This window comes from Nelumbo nucifera, chromosome 4 (assembly GCF_055504915.1).
Source record: "Nelumbo nucifera cultivar China Antique chromosome 4, China Antique-T2T, whole genome shotgun sequence".
NCBI classification, from domain to species: Eukaryota; Viridiplantae; Streptophyta; class Magnoliopsida; order Proteales; family Nelumbonaceae; genus Nelumbo; species Nelumbo nucifera.
In genome coordinates, this window is record NC_142652.1 from 13,378,375 (window position 1) to 13,389,773 (window position 11,399).

Below are 11,399 nucleotides of genomic sequence, written 5' to 3' on the forward strand. Positions count from 1 at the left end.
TGGCTCAATTCAATTCTTGAAATTGAATCTGAGGATAGGCAACATACTTTGAACCTTTGTTTTCACGAGGGATGCTTAGCTAAGAGGCATAATGAGAGCCACCTCTGTCCTAATAATTAATTAAGCAGGTATCAACCATGTAGTAGGGTCAGCGCGTACTTAATTGTCAAGAGGTTCTAATGTCAGCGTCACTTTTGAAAATTTGTTCATAAAACAACAGTTGTATCATTAAATTGCGCTCTGATATCTATCTGCTCCATTACGCAACGTTTTTGCCGGTTTATGCTAGGAACGTTTTCGATAAATATATGCCCTGTTTGGGCATTTAAAGTGCTCCAGTATTCTTTTGCAATTAGAACGTAGAATATATATATACTCATCAGATATGGAACTCATATGTCTTACACACAAATTCTTTATAATATAGGGGTGTCAATTGGATCGGATTTGATACAATCCAATCCAAACTGGTCCGATATAAGTCCATTATAGATGGACCAGGTCCAATCCAATTTGATGAACATCTTGGTTCATTTTGGATCAACCCATTTTGATGTTTAGTCTATTCTGTTCAAATTGGTTTTAATTATTTTAGATTGGTTCCAAGTTCCAATCCAAACCTTGTCCATTATTCTTATCTTCTATCAACGGACCAGATATGGGTTCAATCTAACTCAATCCATTACAGATGGACCAGGTCCAATCCACTCCAATAAATACTTTGGACCATTATGTATGGACTAGTCTAATTCAATGTATCTTATTGATCCATTCAAATTGATTCCAACCCAACACCACCCTACTTCACACATCCCTACCTACACGACACTAACACTTGCGCTTGACTTAAAACACCATAGTACAATGCTCTCTTAATTGGTCACTCCTATCCGATGTGGTATAATCTAATTTGATTTAGCATGTGTTTTGTTTCGTGAGTATTTCATAATAGGTGTTTATCAAAACATTGTCATGTCATCGTCAAATTAGTATTTTTTCCATCATATTCATTGGTACGCATTGATATTCACAAAAGTGAGTTTTGATTTATGTACACACCAACCATTGGGGGAAGCTTCACTTTAACGCTTCCATGAACGATTAAGCATTTATTCACTATTTCACTGATACGACGCCTATTTGTCCATAAATAGTTTATCAAGTTTTCTTTTTAAGATAAATCAAGTACAAACGTTTATTTAATAAACATAAACTATACTAAGTACATACTTAATTATTTATACTTAAAATTTAAGTTCTATTAACCCGCAAAAGTTGATTTGAATGTGTTGTATTTTTACTAAAAAGGCCATTGAAGCATTTTGTCCATGATATGCGATATCAAAATAATTTTTGATTATTTTTAATAATTAATACTACTCAATATCCAATTACAATCCATGGATATAAGATTCAATTCGAAACCAAGTATACTTATACCTAATGAATTGACTTTACTTCGTTAAAGATGGATTGGTCCTATTCATGGCTGATGATGTTAGAGCCATTTTATCCAAATAAAAACGTTGAAGCGTGGCCATATCATCCACCATGAATAATGAATTGAATGGTTTGTTCTCCAAGGACAAGAAAGCTTTTTCATATCCGGTTCGATTTTGCAGCCCTACCAACCAAAAAAAAGTATAGAAGCTGTTTTTTGTCATTGAAGTGACAAATTTCTAAAAGGTGAAAACTTAAAATGGATGATATTATAACAAAAGCACCAGAAGATAATATAGAATATTTGTAGATACTTAAAATTAATACAGATATTTCAGCAAAAAACTATGGGAAGGTTTGTGAAATCTCAAGCTTTGTGTTGATTTCTACTTCTGGGCTGCTTCTAAAATGAGTGTGGATAAAAACACATCACCTTTCGCCGCCCCATTTTTAGAGTCAAACTGCAGAATCTAGATACAAGTAAATTAAACCGAAAAAAAGGAGCAAAATCCTTCTTAGTCTTATGGGCTTTTTAAAGTTTCAAGGTCCAAACTTTGGTTTTCCTTTTCCCTATCACCCTATGATAATGAAATACAAAAAGTCAGAAACTGTGTCCCAAAACCTCTCAGAAGCCTAGAATGGCAGAAAATTAAGCCATCGTTACACACCTAAAATTTTTCATTTAACAGTCTGATAGATGACGGTAGACCAGGCAAGATACTGACCAAAGAGTCATGATCTTAAATTGGTACGTCTTTTGATCTACTGGGCTATCAAAATTCAAAAGATCTACTCAAAAAAAGAAAAAAAAAAAAACTTGCCAAAAAGAAAATTTATGTACTGAGATAACTTGCTTTTCTCTAAATCTGGCTGTGTTTGTTCTAGGGAATGATTTCAAATTATCAGGCTCCACAGACTTCTGCCATGCTCAAGACATGCCGAAATAATAGAATCCAGAGATTTGCAGAATTGACAAATGCAATCTAGGCAACCTTAATGTTTCGTACTGATGGTGCAGCTAATTGTTGATATATCTTGCTATGGTGCTCTCGTCCACGGCATCCTTATCCACTTTTTAAAGGTTTTTTTTTTTTTTCTTTTCACCAACAAGCCGTTTGTTGACGATCAATGCCAAAAGTGTATATCCCAACTCTCAAAGATAGCGAATTTTTGAAGCTGAATTTTTCCACTCCAAAAATCAATTCCGCGCAAGAACGGTTTTAGGGTGAATCGGAACCGATTGTTTGGACGGTCCAACTATCTAGTCCAGTCCGATTTTCAAACCCATGATTCCAGACTGTAAAACGAACAGTGTATGGGAGATAATTTAAGTCTTATAAATCAAAAGAGATGGTCACAGTTCAACTCACATTATATAAAATGAAAAGTATTTTCACACAGTAGCCTTTTTCTTTCTTAAAACTATTTCCAAATAACTATAGGGAGAAGTACCAATCAGCCCAGATCAGAATTTTCTAGGCCCAAAGTACAAACGCAACTACTACTGTCTTGGGGTTGGGGGTTTATGGGGTCCATTACCATCAACAAACATAAACAACTTGTCTTTTTCAAGTCTTCCAGGCCGTAGGGTTGCAAAATAAAGCCAGCAAAAAAAAAAAAAGTTAGGTAAAGTGTTGGCTATAAAGCTTTTTTTTTCATTTTTTTTTTGTATTTATTTCCATTAAATGAGCATGGAGAACAGGGTTGAGCACTCCAGTTTCTAAGGGGAATATTGTTGACTTTGCAATTTGCAGGGCCCTCTACATACGTTAATCTGTATCTATACTATTTATAAAGGTAAAGATTGGAAAGAGCACAAATACAAATTTATACAGTGCAAAACTTTATATTTTGTATTATTTTGTATTTATTTGCATTGTACATATTTATATTTGTACTCCTTTCAAACTGTACCAAAAGTGCAAATGAGGTAATGGGCTTCTGGAATTTTTCTTCGCTAAATTATCCTTCCTCTTGAATTTGGTTCATTTCCATTGAGAGGGCAAAAATATAAGTAAAATAATAATATTAAATACATTTAAGTACCTCTAGTTAAGTTTTACATTTAATAATAAATCATATTCTCTCGTTGAATCTAACATTTTATACTTTTATTTATCATCATTAAATTCCACTAATAAATTCATACACCATAATTATTAGGGTTAATTATTTACATATACCTTCTATATTTAGGGAACTACTTAAGTGTACCCTAAACTTTCAAAACCTATTATATATACCTTACAATATGGCCCCACATAACACAAATAAGCCATTTATTAAAAAAAAAAAGTGTCAAAGATGTTAGATATGATCAAATCCCATTGCTTTATTATTTTCTTAACACTTCCCAGGAATTACGACTATTCTAACATTTGTACCGATTAATAAACTCCTTTTGCCTTTAATAAACACCTTCTCCAACCCAAACCAGTTATAACAGATAACAATAATAGAATCAGTTTTATTAGTTAATTGAAAGATGGAGTGTAGTGAGAGTTGATGGTGTATCATTTTGTTCCCTCATAAAGACATACAATCAAAATTGTTTGGGTGCATTAGACCCTTATTGACAAGTGGGCGAACCATCTATTCATTGTTAAAATCCCCAAAAGAAAAAGAGTTCTATAGGAAATGTTCCTACTAAGATTCCACTTTTTTGTAATATTTCAACGGTTCCAAGTTTCAAGTGACATAGTACATCAAGAAAATAAGGCACTAAAGAAGCATAAAACAAAGTGCAGATTGGTTTGGCTTATCAAGTCACTACAATGAAAACCTAGAAATAATCTATTTTTTCTTTGTTTACTCAATTTAGTTCAACAGTGGTGTTTGCAACGTTGAAGAAGAAGAAGAAAACGGAGGGGGGAGAGAGAGAGAGAGAGAAGAAGAAGAAGAAGAAGAAGAAGAAGAAGAAGAAGAATGAAAATGACATATTTTGAAAATTTAATGAATGATTAGGGATACTTGCATCTTTTTACATTTAATCTATTAAACCTAACCCTGGAAAAGGCAACAAGGTATATATAAGTTGTTTTAAAAAATTTAGGGTATATATAAGTAGTTTCTCAAAAGTAATTAACCCTAATTATTAATAGAATGAAATTTTTATATTTTTAAAATAAACCTAGAAATGAAATCATATTTTCCATCTAGGTGGTGGGTAAGTAGTTCAAACATTTGGGTCAAAATTTATAGATGAATTATGCTTTTTCGGAAGAATATAAATACAAATATATATAATATAAATACATATAAAATAATACAAAATACAAGAATTTGCACTATACATAATTATATTTATATTTCATTCAAACTGAGCCTAAATAAAGAAGAAATATCAACAAGATACAATATAACTAAGAACGATGTGATTCCACAACGGAAATCGGTCTATCAGCAAGATCGTGACGATTCATCATATATTCATCTATGGAACTTTGGACAGTTACACGATTAGCAATTTTCGGTCCTTATATATATATATATATTAGCTCTCACATGTCTATATATGTGAAAGAAGAATGGAACCCACCGGCCTCCATCAAATGGCCCAGTGGATTTTATAATGCAGCGTCAAGGATGCTGGATATGCATGTAGAACATGTGCTGTTTGGAGATGGATGTTCATCAGATTGGTCTCCTAGAAATTTCATTGATGTGCATGTTCATCTTCACTGTCAACCTCTCGGAAAGGACTCAAAACCAATACACTCATTCAGGACTCAGAACATAACTTATAGAATAAATCGATCACATATTATAATTTGATGATGGTTATGGCACTGAATAGAACGAAATGGTGAAATATGCATGTTCTTGTGATGATGATGATGATGATGATGATTGAAAGAAGAATAAGAATTCTAAAACTAATTCTGTGATGCCCTGATTCAATGCAAGCCGTAGGATCCAAGATCTTAAGTCACCCAAACTATGCCTTGAGATTAAGAGTTTAGGCGGGCTTCAGCTTTGATTGAGGAGTGCTGTTTTCACTGAGCTACTTTGAAGAAACCATTAAAATTAGCTTAACCTGAAAAGTCGATTTCATGACTTGACTGAAGAAAAAAGCATATTGGGCTTTCAGTGTTTTTTGCCAAGCATAATTTCTAGGCTTTCTGTGTGGGGCAAACTTTACAAAGCTATAACCCACTGAATGAAAGCCCTCCCAAATGGGGCACCATAATTTTCTACGAATTTCAAGCACAATGTCATGGTAAGGAATTGGACACGTACAAATTTGTAAGAGCTTAATAAAATATATTTTTGTGAGAATGACTGACAGTCCAGGGTCAGAATTTATAGGCTCAAAGTACTGTCGCGGTAAGTATTAGCTCAGAATTGAGGTAGGCATTGATACATAGAGTGTGGATTGTTGATCTTTTAAATGCTTATAACTCTGCAGTAAAAACCAGAAATCTATATTGGACAAATCCATACTTCTCTGTATTTTTTTTCTTTTATACAATTAAAAATAAACATTTTTCTTTCCTCACTCTAATATAAATTTCAAGATACAGATGCCTAAATGATTATTAGGGTGGGTTTTAATAATCCATTGACACCCCTATCAAAATCATTGCTTTTTTAAGACGTGAACGGACCGACCTGTGGCGAATTTCAGTTATATTCATTCCAAATTGGAATAAAACAAGGTTCTAAGTGAGCACATTTGTGAACTTTGGTCATTTCAGCAGAGTTAGATCCATTCCAGACAGCTCTGCACATTCGTAAGTTAAACCCGAATTCAGCCCGCCCAAACGTCACCCCTTATCCTAGAGGTTCGAGCTGAGTCTGAGCAGAGTTAGACTGCCATCATCCCTTTTTATATATAGAGATTGCCACAATGGGAAAGAGTGGGATTAAGGTTCCACTATGATATCGGAAAAACTTGTACCCAATCAATCGGCATGGTGGCATCCGCATCATAAAAAAGGGGTTTTAAATTTGAACATTCTGTCCAGGCCCAATAACTTCGAAGCCCGTTATGTACTGCATTTCAGTGAACCGAGCCGGAGCTTACCACAGCCCACAGGGCTCGTGTCAAGCCCATGCCAGATCCAAAATATGCATGGAATTATAAGTGCTTTTGATTTGGATGATCCCCCTTTTTCGCAATGCGATGTCCTGGTAACCTATTACCAGTAGGAATAGCAACAGGGCGGTTTCGGAGGAAGGCATCTCTTCTTCGTTCTCGCCCCAAAGTTAATATACTTTGCTCCGTACCTGCCCCGTCCTCGGGTTTGGGGTGGGGCATTCATTCCTTGTCGGGGACGGAGAATCCCCGAGTTTTTTCCACTCCAAGGTAATTACTTAAAAATTATCTATTGTATAGACAATTTATATATAAGATATAGGAATTTGGGGGTATTTTAGAATTGAATTATAATACTTTAGGGATAATTCAAAAATAAAATTATGGAATCCTAGAATCTTAAGAATTTAGGAAAAACTTAGAAATATTTTAAATATCAATATTAAAATTAGAGATATTTTACTAATTTACCTTCGGATTTGGGGTGGATTCAGAGAATTATATATAAAAATCCATTCCTGCCCCATACCCGATTCAAAGAAAAATTGTTTTCCCCATCTCCGCCTCATCCTTGTTTAAGAACAGGGCAAGGCAGGGCCCTGATTTTATGAGAAAAATTGCCATCCCTAATTACCAAAAGACAAGATCCATTGCTAGCTCCCAAGATATTGTCACGTAGTTCCTATTTATATTATCTTTTATCATTGAAACATTTGTAGTCCCTAATTCTAGGTCAAAGAATGACTGGACCTATTGTCATCAGCTAATAGGCAAATATTGAATCAATACTTGCAATGATAATTTCATTACTGATTTATATTGATCATTCTGTTGTAATTAATGCTAGAATTCATTGTCAAATTATAAGCCCTTAAATATTTTCTTACTACTTAATTCGTGTCTTTCATCACTAACTTACACTTTGTAACAAAAAGAGTGACTTGTAAAATATAACCTATCACTCATCGCTGAGTTATATTTGTTTACATTTGAAATTTTTTAATCGTTGAAAAAGTAAGCATCGAAAAAGGTGATTATGAATGTAAAACCTCAATATAAGTGATGTTTTGCATCGATTTACGATGTAAGCCTCAAATATTTTACACCTATGACGTTTTACACCACACAAACAAATACAACCTAAATTTTGAAACACTCACTAAAACGAAAACAAAATCAACGTGAATCGCCATCCTAACCAGCTGATTTGACTGAGAATATCAATGTGATTTGACAATGGTTGGGTAATGGCCCTTATATGATATAACTATATGGAAATTCCTACTTCAGGGGGTTGGATGTAGGGTGCAACTTGGATTGGCCCAAATTAACATTTACGCTACTTTGGAATATAGGGCTTTGGGCCGAATCCATTCAAATTCTGATAAAAGTTCAACACAAGTCATCTAAGTTGCACTCCTAGTCAGATAGCCACTAGTGGTGACAAATGGGTGGGTTGGGTTGGGTTGGGTTGGATAAGGGTTGAATACCAACCCACCCATATTCATCCACCATGACCCATCGTCAATTCTTGTTAAAGTGTCATAACTCACCCTAACCCTGACGTTCTTGATTCATCCATATTGACACTTAACCAACCTCACCCATACTAACCCACCTATCATCACCTATAAATACAAAAGTTGGTCAGGACGGCTCGTATACCCGAAATACTAATTTTTAAGAGGAACATCTCTCTCTCTCTCTGAAGGTTGTCACAATGGCAGAAAACAGGTCGGGTCGACCCATATACCCAAAAATAACATTTTTTAGAGGAGCATCTCTCAAGACTGCCATGTGGCAGAAATGGGTCAAGGCAACCCGTATTCCCGAAAAAAAAAAGAAAAAACAATTTTTGAGAGAAAAATCTTTCTCAAGGATGCCACATGAAAGAACCGAGTCGGCTTGACACGTATACTAAAAAAAAATATTTTTTGAGAAAATCATCTCTCTTAAGGCTGCCAAGTGACAAAAACGGGTTGGGTTAACCCGTATATCCGGAAAAAAAAAAAAAAACATTTTCGAGAGAATCATCTCTCTCAAGACTACCATGTAACAAAAACAGGTCAAGTCAACCCGTATACCCGAAAATGCAAAAAAATGTAGATAAATGCAAACAATAGTAGAAAATTTGTAGAAAATGCAAAAAAAAATACAAAAAGTTTGTAGAAATTTCAGAAAAATACAGAAAAAATACCAGAAATTTACAAAAAATGAAGAACATTTGTAGGAAAATCATAAGAAATGCAAAAAAATATCAGCAAATTGCATGAAATGCATGAAAACATCAGAAAAATGCAGAAACTATGCAAAAAAAGTACCAAAAATTGTAGAAAATGCAGAAAAATACCAAAAATTTTCAAAAATTTTAGAAAATACTAGAAATTTTCAAAAAATGTAGAAAATAGCAGAAAATTTGCAAAAAATGCATAACGTTTACAAAAGTGCTTTCATAAAAATACTTTCATAAAAGCACTTTCATAAAAATACTTTCATAAAAGTACTTTTATAAAAGTGCTTTTGTGTAAAAGTACTTTTGTAAAAGTGCTTTTGTGTAAAAGTACTTTTATAAAAGTTTTTTCATGCTTTCATAAAAGTGTTTTCATAAAAGTACTTTCATAAAGTGCTTTTGTAAAGTAGTTTTCATAAAATTATTTTATAAAATTGCTTTTGTAAAAGTGCTTACGTGTAAAATTGCATGTGAACACAAAAGTTAATAAAATCTATTTTGTTTCACTTTTAATCACAAAATGAAATGTGGCATGGTGGTTTTGATTTGTAATGAGACGTAGACTCACTAAGAGTATTGAGTTCTAGTCGCGTTAATTACTGTTTTTTTGAGATTTGGCACATATAGATAAAGCTTAACTTTGACCCAACCCATCTTGACCCTAATGGGTACCCTCAACCCAACCCACTTTGACCATTTTCCACTGACCCTAATGGGTTATTCAACCCATATTGACCCGCCAATAGAATGGGTGGATATGGGTGGATTCCAATGTGGGTGGGTTGGGTTGTTCAAATGGACTGGAGTCCAGATTGCCAGCCCTAATAGTCACCTTAATTGCAAGTTGTTTTTTTCCTTCTCCTTGCACTAGGAAAATAGACTTGAGCCAGAGGATCCCTTTTTTCCTTTGAACTTTATTGATTTGGAAAGAAAGAATGAATTAATTACAAAGTGACATTCGAACCAGGCGGTATATAAACTCCCCTTTTCATGCCTTGTGTGTGTTTGTGTAAGAAAAGGATTTTGAGGCAACTGGGACAAGTGTTTGGATTTTACAACATGTATGAGTATCAGTACGGTGTGGTATTAGACTAAATTTGACTCTCCCTGACCCACATAGTATTTGAAAGCATATAAACTTATGTATTGGTTGTTGATTTTAACAATAATTTGGATTTTTATGAAGAACAATTGATAGTTTATGTGTTTTATACATGTTTTAATCAAATAATTGGAAATTCTGATATTTGTTCATGTTATGTTACTTGTTTATTACTTATATGTAATAAGAAATTAGATGCGGGTTTTAGATCCAACCTGCCTCACTCCCAAATGTAGGGGGATAGGGTCAAGGTGGATTTTGCTCTAAAAATCCAACTCATTATTGATATTGGGAAAGGTATGAGTTAGCTATGAGTTAAGTGTTGGAAGGGTTAGAAATTAGATTTGACATGGCTGAATCAAGCTTGGTGGTTGGCCAAAATTTCAAAAATTTTATAATCTAACATGGGAACCAATTTTTCGGTGATTTTGAATCTAAAATTTCGGGATCGATCTTGCACTAAAACAAACTAGATTTGAAACCCAAATTAAAACTGACCTAATATGGAGACTACAAAAATGCAACTCACAGAGTGGTAGTTCACGCACAATATCAATCCCAAAATCAGCCTCCAACTAAAGATGGCACAATGTGTATGTAAGCCGATTTAGCAACACCATTTCAACAAAAAACAGTCTTTAACTTGTTTGGATTGAAGTGAGTATGTGAACCTGATATGCTCTGATTTTTTTTTTTTTTTGCAAAAACACAATAGAGGATTGATAAAAATCAGCACCTATCAAAGCTAGGTCGAATTAGGGTTTCTGGGAGGCATGGGAGAAGAGAAGAGAACAAGAGAGTGGAGAGAATTTGTTGAATTGGACTCTCCCCTCTTTTTCCTTTATATAAAGCACTCTCCCAATCTAATTAGGTATTAATACAAATCAATTTGGATCAGGAGTTTATCTTTAATTGATAAGCATTATCTTTTTAAGAGGATAGGTGCTTCATACCTAAATCCATGCCCATTTTCAACCCAAGTAAGTTGTCATATGATCACTTAACTAATTATATTAATAATGGGCCTTAGGCCCATTTTTCTAGTGGTTTATGTCCCAAGATGTTGCATGTCCACTTTGGGCCTGAACATTGTATAGTGTGGAACCCACAAATGTCTCACACAAGTCCATAAAAGTTTGGCCCTACCTTTGGAACAGGTTAGGTTGAATTCATTGCTCAGGGCAATGAACCCCTGACCCAATCAACTTAGACTTAGTTTGGGCCCTAACATTTACACTTAAATGATCATTAAATTTAGCCACCCTATGAAGACCCAAGGATAATGGACTTTATGTAAGATAAAGTTCACTAGGTAATCAATCCTGTAATAATCTCTTACACCTAACCTCTTGGCACATAATCATTAGAACACTGCCCACAGGGAATGACCTCTTCCATAACTACAAAATGTTGTGTCACACTCTTTGTTTGGATGGATCCCGGGATTAAAACCTTATACAAACCTTTTTTTATAAAATAATAATATAACATATAGATACATTTTGCAAATCATATTTCAAATATAGTTGAAATCCAATGGCGACAGTTTAGGTTTTCATCACAGAGAGCGTAAAGCTTGATATTCACTT